The sequence below is a fragment of the Eschscholzia californica genome, unplaced genomic scaffold (assembly GCF_041429995.1).
Source record: "Eschscholzia californica isolate CP2 unplaced genomic scaffold, dmEscCali1.0.p SCAF_2, whole genome shotgun sequence".
In the NCBI taxonomy this organism is placed as follows: domain Eukaryota; kingdom Viridiplantae; phylum Streptophyta; class Magnoliopsida; order Ranunculales; family Papaveraceae; genus Eschscholzia; species Eschscholzia californica.
This window is the reverse complement of record NW_028238309.1, coordinates 46,198,482-46,209,553: the sequence shown is the minus strand read 5'-3', so window position 1 is coordinate 46,209,553 and position 11,072 is coordinate 46,198,482. Positions and strand designations below refer to the sequence as shown.

General features: G+C 37.7%; 1 pseudogene across 1 annotated transcript; it reads right to left on the bottom strand.

Moving 5' to 3' along the window:
* Positions 1 to 903: 903 nt before the first annotated feature.
* Positions 904 to 6,092, bottom strand: LOC147558370 (uncharacterized; annotated as a pseudogene). The gene is made up of 3 exons (XR_015234363.1): positions 5,952 to 6,092; positions 5,614 to 5,681; positions 904 to 4,549 (listed from the first exon to the last, which is right to left on the bottom strand). The product of XR_015234363.1 is annotated as an uncharacterized LOC147558370 (transcript).
* Positions 6,093 to 11,072: the final 4,980 nt, after the last annotated feature.

Here is an 11,072-nt window from a genome sequence, read left to right as displayed (position 1 = left end):
TGTCTTTGTACACTACCATTAAGAAGTTTGAGTCTATAAAACTGACAGAAAACAACTTCTAAGTTGGAAGCCGAATGATCAGATATCAGATTTTTAACAAAAATGCAAATATTTGCACCAAAACAACTTCCATTAGATGGTTGAAAACTCTATTCATTAGAACCCTTTATATGTACTAACGGAACCTCATGGTATGAAATAAAATGGTGTTCAGATGATTAATATCCAGAACTTCTCTTAAGAGCTCGAGAATTCGCAAAATGAAGGTAGACAATGAGCCAAAATTGTTTTATATTATGAATTTACCTTGTTTTCACCTAAATGTTCCATCTAGAGGAAAAAACTAATTAGTTTGATCAACATTGAGAACAAAAATATATAAACATCAGACAGGACAAGAACAAACTGTTTTCATTTCCGGCTGAAACAGAAAGTTTTGACATTCCAAAATTAACCATGGTTAGCAAAGGGTGCATCAGCGACACTTCCTTTTAGTTTGTCCAATCAAATATAAACGTCACGAAAACATAATGACAAAAAAGTATGATATTCATGATGATAGGGTAAGTTCATACTTGCTATTTACATACTCCAGTAAGAAAATTTACATGTAAAATGCGAACCTCAGTTTGTACAATGAAATTTGATCGGGGAAGTCGAGTATTTCAACTACTATACCTGCAAAACATGACAAGTGTCAGAAAGTCTGTTGAGTGATGTAAATTAGATCAATCAAACAGAAGAAGAAAAAAAAATTGTCGATGGTAAGTGAAGAAAAGCCTTGTTCTCTAGTTTTACGTGCATATGTAGTGAATATCTATTATTGAATTCTATAAAATAAAAGAAGAAAATATATTATGCTACATACTTGATATTAACAAACGAAAAATCGTAAAGACATTCAGAAAATTCAGATGTATATATTGCTCATGGAGAAAAATGATCTAGAGCTAATGAGACATTGGAAGCTACCTAGATATGTCCTTCGGAGCACCAGCTATTGCTTCTGTTTAATGATCTCCGTAATATAATTGTACTTAAAAGTTCCACCGATCAAGCAGTGTATTCAAAATCTTCATTCTTGGAATTTTCAGACATGCCAATTTGCCTTCCATGAAGAACCTCAAAACAAGTTGGATTTCTTTGATGTATATTACTCTATGGCAAGCTAACGAATATCTTGACCTTCTCCCCCAATTCAAACCTCAACCCATTACATAAAAGCTCCACACTTTCTCCAGAACGTGGATGATGGATTAGTACCAAGATTGGAACCAAGATCATATGCAGTAACTGAACCACCTAGTCGATCCCCGTTCCCATGATATGTTGCATCAGTAGTTAGTACTTGATCAGATTGTTCAGGGGCTACTTTCCTTGGCCTCTTCCATTTCTTTGTAGATGAAGTACCATTATCCTCAAAATCTTCTTCTTCTCTATCTCTATGTAAGTAAATCCAAAATTTCCTATCAGTATCAAATTGTACGCAAGGATCAAGTTCGTAGTGTAAACGATCCATGGCTCCACTCACAACTTGGTTGACTTGTGCATCATCGATTGTTTCCACTACATATTGTGAATCTCTAATCAGTGTACAAACATCTGCTCTAGTGCCCATACCACCAGGCAACCTCGAAGCTGCATCCCTCACGACACAGAGAATTGTAACATGTGGTGGTCGATCGGGTTTAAGCATAAAATGATCACGGCATTTTGATGTCAGTTTTCCACCAAACCTTCTCAGAGGAGCTACCATGGATTTTATACCATCAGCAGCTGTGTAGGAAAATGCCCTGTCTGGAACTAAATACCTCAAAAGTTCTTCCTTATGGAAATATGCCCTTACTTCTTCAGAGCTTGGATTAATGGTGCTGAGACTCCTTTGAGCTCTAAGGTCCTTAAATCTCTCCTTCACATCAAGAGAAGGTTGCATCAACATCAGAGGTGGAGCAGGAAGGCTCCTTATTAGCTGAAGAGTCTCTTGCTCGTTTTTCAGCCAATCAGCGAATGCATCAACTAACTTTACAAGCATCCTGTGTGGAATACCCCAACCCTTAGCTGATATATCCTCTTCAACACTATCGGGATTTGATGAGCTTGAAGAAACAGGGCCAATCCATGACCAATTTTTACTAGTTTTTTCATAGAATACGAGTGTCTTCCAATCTGTTGCTCCTAGAGGTGCGGTTTTAGAGGAAAATAGCTTCAGCACACCCCTGACCAAATCCTGAAGTGGCTCCAATGTTTCAAGAATCGAAGGATCTCCGGGATTTGACCTCACACGGCTGACAATCTCTTGAATAGTTAGAGAGGGAAATTTTCTATCTCCAACTTGTGCTACAACAGACGAATCTGTGTACTCATCAGAATGAGGATATGAGACATTCTTGAGACTTTCATGATTCCCCATTTGCTCTTCCTTCGGTTTCTGAACCTCATCACTCCTCTCTGTAACTTTATCAGCCACTGAGAAATCTTCAACAAATGGAGTGATCAATGCCATACGAACAGCTGAAAGAAGATGTATGATCGAGAATGAAAAGCCAATATGAACTGTTGGTGTTATCAATGCGAAGGGTTGTGCAGGTTCTACGTCAGGCTCAAGATCTAACAATCCTGTATCTGCAATAATTACATCTGGAGTTACTGACTTAACCAATGAATCACCACTTTCAGACTCCATATTCCACTTAACCGGTCTCTTCAGCATCAAGGGTTCGCCAGGATGAATCGGATTAGATCCATCTAGTGCATTCGCATGTGTTAGACTTACATCTGCCTTCTCTTTCGACTTCTTTGTTAGGGAGTTGCACCCTGACAGAGACATGCTTGATCTTTCGCTACCCCTATTCCGCAACCTAGGAATAAGATGTGACTCATCTTCTTCATTATCACTGTAATCTTGCAAGTAATTTGACTTGGGCAGATGATAGTCACAATCAAATCTTCCTTTGTTCATTATCTTTGCAGGAATCTCTAACTTTTCATGACATTCAAGTTGCATCTGGCCAATGTCAACCAAATCTGTAGTAGCACTTTTATGCAAGTAATGTGATTGCGGGTTCTTATCTTTCTCTACAAACATATTATCCTTCACTGGATTTAGCACAAACTTGAAAGAAGTAGAAGAACCATCCAAGGCACCGCAAGAAAAAGCCAACTTCCTTCTCAATTGGTTACTGTCTCCTTCCATGTTCCGCCCTCCATTTTGAACCAACTCCCTTTTCATCTTCTTTTGTGAAGTCTTGGCTGTATAATCCAAAGGGAGTAACTGATCATTCGTCTGTGGTGGAAAATTTCTATAAGACGTAAAGTTTGGGTTATGACCAATGTGGTTAATGCTTTCAATATTTACATTTCTTTTCTTGATTTTAATATCTGAACCATCAAGTTTTCTTCGATGACCCATCAAGAAGTCTTCTACGTGTCTTTTTCTGTGCGAGAAGGGTTGGCTTCCTGCCGAGCAGTTCAATGGGTTTCCTTCCGATAGCAAATGCTGAGCTCTACTGCTTCCAGTGTTTATCCAATCTCCATCTGCATGCAGATGAGATTTGTCAAGATAATGTGAATCCTTCTCATCAATCTGGCTCCTTGTCAACTTCCTATCATAGTTGAAGCAATCTTCACTTTTCAAGACTTGATGTTTTTTTTGCGGCTTAAACAAGCCATCTGTAGCCCTTTTACACTCATATGCATCTTTTTGGTCTCTCTGCAGAGCGATTCTGTTATTAATTCGGGAATCATATATAGTTTCAGGTTCCTGCTGAGGCATAGTACACTTTGAAGCATAAGGTCGAGTTGTACTCGGACCGTGATTATCTGAATGGACTTTTGATTTAGTCAACTTCAACACCCCTTTTGCGTTCTTTTTTTCATACCTAGAAACAACTCTGTCATCCGTCATTGATCCTAGCTTAAGGCTCTTGGTTCGTTTACTCCTACCATTATCGAATGTCTCTCTTCCCGAAGATTCAGTCTCTGACCCTGACTCATCCATCTTTTCATACATCAATCTTTTTCGACTTATCATTAAGTTTTGAGTATGATCTCTTTCGACAACGCCATACCCTTTTCTGTTCTTCATAGCATCTCTCATCTGGTTAAACTTATCCACCATAGAGTTGTGATACTCTCGAAGCAAGTGGTAATGTCGTTTGTTCTGAAAGAAATTTAGACTTTGTCGATAAAGTGCAACTCTTGGTTCACATAATCCACCATTCAACATGTCGGAAAACTTGATTAAAGGGCTTCCAAAATGGAAATTAGCACCAGAAAGTAATTCCTTAAGAGTTTCCATGAATGTACTTTGGTCCATGTCGGGAAGGTACTCCGAAAGGCTAAATCGTTCATCTTCAGTTAGACAATTGTTCCATGAATCTACTGAGAGAATTTCAGTTAAATCATGAAGATCATAAAGCTCAAAAGGAATACTACAGTACTGATTTCCAACTTGACATAACTCTTCCCCAATTTCCCCCAAATTTAACAACTCAAAATCATCTGAATCTTCTCCAGATTCAGTATCATCAGAATCGTAATCGTAATTAGAGCAACTCCAATGTGGGGCTCGGGCTCCCAATTTTGGGAGCCCCTGAATTTTGGGAGCCCCGGGGCTTAGAGCAACTCCAACGTTGGGCTCCCAAGAGGGGCTCCCAAATCCAAAATATGCACATGTGTGGTGTATGTGTGTGAGGGTTGTGTTTTAAATTTTGGCTCTAATATATTAAATTTCAAATTTTTTAAAAAATTGGGGGGGATTTGAATTTCAAATTTTAAAATTTTGGGGGGAATTTGAATTTCAAATTTTAAAATTTTGGGGGGAATTTGAATTTCAAATTTTAAAATTTTGGGGGGAATTTGAATTTCGAATTTTTTTTACTTTTTGTTCACCTATAAATACAATCACTTATCCATTAAGTTTTCTACATCTTGTTTCTCTATTCTCTACATTTTCCTTCTACATTCTTTCCATCTTCTCTCTCCCTTCAATGGATGATAATTTTGAGTTAACAAATATGTAAATAAGCATTAACGAGCAAAATATCATCATCATTAGTATAACGTTTATTAGAAACCGACGACATTGGCGTTTCATTACAATCAAAACTTTCTTCGACCCTTTCTTCGACCCCATCATACGATAAATTAACTTCATCGGTAACATTGAAATCGGAGTTTAACATTTCCATATAACCGAAATTATGCAAATTGGCATTTGGATCCATTGAAAAAAAAAATTGATAGAAAGAGTGAGATGGAGAGGATGGATGACAAAGAAATTGAGAGAGAAATTGAGAGAGAGAATGATAATAGAAATTGAGAGAGAGAATGATATGAAATAGAAGTATGGGGTGGATCCCCTTTAAATAGGGGATCCACCCCATACTACCGTTGGGAGCTCCCAACTAGCCGTTGGGAGCTCCCAACGGTACAAAATCAGGGGCTGGGAGCCCCCAGCCCGGGCTCCCATTTGGGAGCCAGGGAGCTTGGGCTCCCAGCCCCCCCGGGAGCCCAGCCCCGGGGCTCCCGGGTTGGAGAACGTGGGCTGGGGGCTGGGGCTCCCAAATTTGAATTTGGGAGCCCAGCCCCCCCCACGTTGGAGATGCTCTTAGAAACTGAACTATTCGAAATTAGTTCACCCTCCTCACTTAACATAATGCCCTATTTTCGAAAGAGAATATCTGCCAATTAAAAAAAGAGGAAGAAGCTATAAGTATTACGAGTTCTTGACTAAACAACTTCTACTCAAACAGAAACCCTAAGAACAAAAAACATGGCAAGAAACAAATAGAACAGCTCCTCTTACTCAGGAGAAGAAGAGTTCATACAATCTCAATTATCAACTCCTATAATGCAACTGACTTAGAATTTTTAGAGAGAGAAAGAGATAAAGTTGGAGAGAGAAACTCGAGAAGTTACTGAAAGTACAGAGAAAAAGGAATGAAGAATACCTAATGATGTGTTTGATTCATGTAATAGCATTGAAGAGCAAATTGTCTCCGATTCTGTTTCTGGACTTGTATTGCATTGTTGAAACCCTAAACCTAGAAGGAACAGGAAGGAAAAAGGCGACAATGAAGGGTTTTGTGGAGAAATATTGATCGTCGGATGGGGAAGGAGAAGAAGATAAGTGGAAAATGACGAAAAAGGACAGAGGTAAGAAAGAAGAAGAGGTTTTAGCAGAGAAGACGGTGAGGTGGCACAAATACCGTTGTAGACGATAATGTCCACCATGTCCTTGTGGGTCCAATTCTGGTTAACTTGGACACCAATTCTCTCTTCAAAGTTATAGACCATCTCCCATGGGTAGTGTTGGGAAAAAGGTCTGGGAACCTGGGATCCGGCCCGATCCGCCCGGACCGTTTAAACCCGTAGACCGAAGGCTACTCGAGCCGGCCGGCCCGATGGCTCGGGTTTATAGGGTTAGGAATCGGATAGGCCCTCAAATCTAAGTCCCGGCCCGTTCTACCCGTCCGATACCCGAGCCCGATGGAGTGCCCGAACCCAGCTTAGGATCCGCGTGTATTCTTTGAGATCCAACGGCTGAGATAGGGTGTCTTCTCAAATTAGTTCTCAGCCGTTGGATCTACCGAACTTGGCCCTTCATCTCTTATAAAATCCCTCCCCCCAAATCAGAAACCCTAAAGTAACCTAATACTCTCTCTCCGCCTCTCTCTCTCTCTCTAACTCCAAGTCTCCAACAGAAACAACAATGCACCAACCCTAAATCTTTGACCACTTCCACTTACCACTTCATTGCTTCATCTATCTATTAATCATATTCATATCTCTCTGTCTCTCGGGTTTATTTCACTTGGTCTATGTCTCTCTTATCTTTCCGACTCCATCATCCAACAACAAAAGCTTCAAAGTCTATAACAATTTCCTTTTATATGTTTGTTTTGTAATTTTGTCGTTTAATTTTCTTTTCTTTGTTAAATAATGTGAATATTGATAAAGTTGATTATTCTTTTAGTATTATTTTTTTTGCAAAAAACCCGAGCCCGTCCGGCCCGAGTCCGGTGAAGCCCGCTCAGGCAACCGGGCTCAGACGGGTTACGGGCTCTAATATAGTGCATTTTCGTCCGCTCCGATCCGCCCGACAGTTAGACACGGACCCGGCATACTCGCGCCTGATCCGCCCGAGTCCGGCTATATGGTGCCCGAGCCCGTCCGAACCCGGCCATAGGAAACAAAAGAAAACTTAATTTGTGCTATCTAATGTACCAGTTGAAATTTTCTTTCTTATACGACACCTCACATAATAATTTTGTTTATAATATTGAGTAGCTTATTGATCTCAAATGAAATCTCACACATTAGATTTTTTCTTTAGATATTTTAGAATCAAACGTTGTCACATCATTTAAAACTCAAATTGAGTCTTACACTGGAGAGAGTTTCTTTCGGTCCATGTTTTGGAGAACAAAAAAAACCGAATTACAAATTTTGGATGGAAACAAAAACGTTTTGTAATCTTTTGTTTCCTCAAAACACCACCCACCATTTTTCTTCCCCCTTCTATCTGAATGAATCCCTTCTGAAAGAATTGGCGATGGTGGTGGTTTGGAGTTGGTGGTTAGAGATTAGAGAAATATTTGAAGAAAAAGGTTTCAGTTGAAGAAAGAGATGAAAGAAATGGTGATGGTCAGAATTGGAAGTTAGAGATAGGAAGAGATTGGAAGAAAAAGTTTTGTTACCACAAAATTTTTGAGAAAACTCAAAATCTTTTTAAACGATTGTAATCAAAATTTTTTCTTGTATTCTCAAAGCGTCATCCATCTCAAAAAAATCCAGTGACATAATTGAAGGATATATTCCCTCGGTCTGAAGGAATGGTATCCTTCCGAAGGAATGTCATTCGACCAAGATGTCAATGCGTACGATTTGGCGAATAGGATCTTGATGACCTTACTCGGAAGATCATCTAGTCCGGTCGAATTAGAGGTCGTAATGCTTAGCTAGAAGCCACTTACGATCGTCGGATAACTTCGGTAATTCGCAACTAACATAGACCGGATCCTACAAGGGTTACACATAAGAGTGATGGTTTGAACGGAGAGAATTGACTATTGGGAGATTGAAAAATAGGTGGATTGGATCCATTATTAGTAAGTCCAATTAGTTCGGAGGAGTCCAAACACATACACATACACATACACATACATCCGGGTTCGAAAGGGACGCCCGGGAAGGCTTTAAGAGGGTCGGCCATGTGATGGCCGACCTAAGCAACGGGCCGGCCATCTTATGGCCAGTTAATACCTAAGTGGCCCTACCAAGGAAGCCCATAAAGGGGCTATTTTGGTTGGGCACACTAAAGGAACCCTAAAAGGGTATTTTGTGAAATACCTTCTAATTGAGTCTTTATGAATCCTAGTTTTGGTCAAACACCTATTCTAGGGTTTCTATATAAGGATCAAATTAGACAACCTAAAAGAAAAAAATGAAAGAAAAACCAACTGTAAAGCAATTCAGTGTGTATTTCTCAGAGAGAGAGAGAGATGTTCTTCATCTCAACCTTCAAGAAGGTCCTAGCTGACACGAAGGAGGGAGTTCAAGTCATACACTCGGTGTCTCAAGTAGAGGAGCTACGATTGGAGCTCTTATCTTTCGAATACTGCCCGAGATTTAGTTCGTGAGAAAGCGATTAAGGTAATCATCTTCCCGATTCTAGTTCATTGATATGTTCATGTATAGATCCTGGAAACCTAATGTTAATCATATGATGATTGAGATTCTGCTTACAACATTAGGTAGTATCATAAACATGATAACAAATACAATACCCTACAATAATGTGTTGGAAGAAAAAGGGAAGGTTTTAGGGGGTTATAGCTAGAAGTTTCGAAAATAAAAAGATACTCAACAAAGCTAATTCTTTTGGTCAAATAGCTTTAAAAGTTTACAATCTTTTCTGAGGTCGATTGTTAAGCAATAACATAAAACAAATTGTTTTGCACTTTGCGCCAAAAAGTATATCATCTACAAAAATAATAGAAAAAAACTTTTTTAAAACGAACTATTGTTTTTATCAAAATAATCTCCCGTGTTAAAAAAATGAGAGTAGTTTTCCTCTCAAACTGCTTAATTTTTTGTTTACGTTATTACTTTCTTTCTATTTAAGATATTCTTAGTTATTTTTGTCTAATAGATTTATCGAGTAAAAGTAAAGTTTTATGTAGCAGCATAAAACTTGATTGACTGATTTACACTCACTTTCGGTTTGACTTGGTCAAGTTGCCTTGACCGTGTCAATTTTCACTGGCAATAAGTCAATATCGGTCAAACTGATTAAAAACACCAAGGCCATGTTTGGCGCACGGGAATGGATTCCTGGGAATAAGAATGTAAATATTTGTAAAAGTTCACTTTTACCCTTACTTAAACTACATAAAATACACATCAAATATTTTTTTTTTAGCATAAAATATACACATCAACTTTGTAATATATTAAAATCAGTATTATTTTTTCAAATTCGTAGATATGAAATAATAACACGATACATCAAAGGGTTAAAATTTAAAGATAATAAATAAATATCTTGATAAAAATTTATCTAAAATAAAATTTTGTTCGTAAACCTAAATAGAAATTTATCTAAAATTAAATTTTGTTCATAAACATAAATAGTACTTATTAATACAAAATCCTACAAAAAAAAATAAAATTGGTAATTCAATATTTTGTTAAAGATATATTTGTCAATAAATATTAATATATGTGATTCCGGGGGAATGTGAATCGCAAACCCACCTCCCCCACTGGGTTTGCTATTACCCCTTTTTGAGGGAATCACATTCCCGGATCCACACCATTCCCGCAAGCCAACAATGATCTGGAATGTGATTCCCGGGAATCACATTCCATTCCCACGACATTCCCGCGCGCCAAACATGGCCCTAGAGTCTTCCATCACTCCCAAAACCTAAGAATTCCTCCAATTAATTCTTCCGTTAACCATACTCACTACACTGCCACTTTGATTTTTTTTTTTAATCGATGGAAACATCCCAAAATCAAACTGTTATCTTTCTTTAAGATCATGTTCAAACTATTGGTATTGGAACTTTTTATTGGTGTTTTAATAAAAAAAATCATGGAATAGGGATAAATTTAACATTCTTATTTTAATTCAAATAAAAGTATAAAGAATAAAAAAATTCCCACTAAAAGGCTATAGAAACAACCCTTTAATCTTTTTCGCCTTCAGTTTCTTTCAGTGAAAGTGGTGTTATTCTTGAAAAGCAAACAACTTCATAAAGATAATTTATCGGAGGTACCAGTACGACAGATTGCATTATATGTCGACATGAAGCTACTGATATGTAATGGAACATATCGGTTTTATCTTATCCACATAAAACTTATCAAAATTTTCTTCAAATATTGTTGTTATCTGTCGGTAAGACTATACCGATACCTTATGCTACACATCGGTTTCATTTTTCCAACAGTTTGAGTACAAGGGTTTCATCTTAACAATGAAAACTTATCGAAGTTCTCCCCGAGTATTCCTCTCTGCTATTTGTCGATATGATTGTACCGATGCTTTATGTTTTACATCGATTTCATCATTCTGTTAGTTTAAGGATAGAGTCAGTTTCACCTTACCGACGGAAACTAGTAAAAACATTTGATCAACATGTGTGTATAAAAAAAAGTGATTATGGTAGGGTAAAAATTGATTTCGGTGTGAGAGTGAATAACCACGAGTGTATCGGGTAAAAACGGAAGGGTATATTACGTTTCCCTTAGGTTGTGTTTGATATCAGGGAAATAATTCTATGGAAATAAAAGAGTTCCATGGAAAGTCTTCCACGGAATTTATTCCATGGAAATAAGAGTTCTTTCGTTTGACAGTCATTTATTATTCCGTGGAATTACGAACTATGTTATTTGGTCGACAACTAACTTCTCCGAATATAATATTCAATGAAGAGTTTTTATTTACTCTTTATGTAGTCGAAATGATTTTTTTTTTCCTTTTACGTTACCAAAATTACATTTTCGTCCTTATGTTGTCTAAATTACATTTTTACCCTTATGTCACTTTGATTTATAAAAGG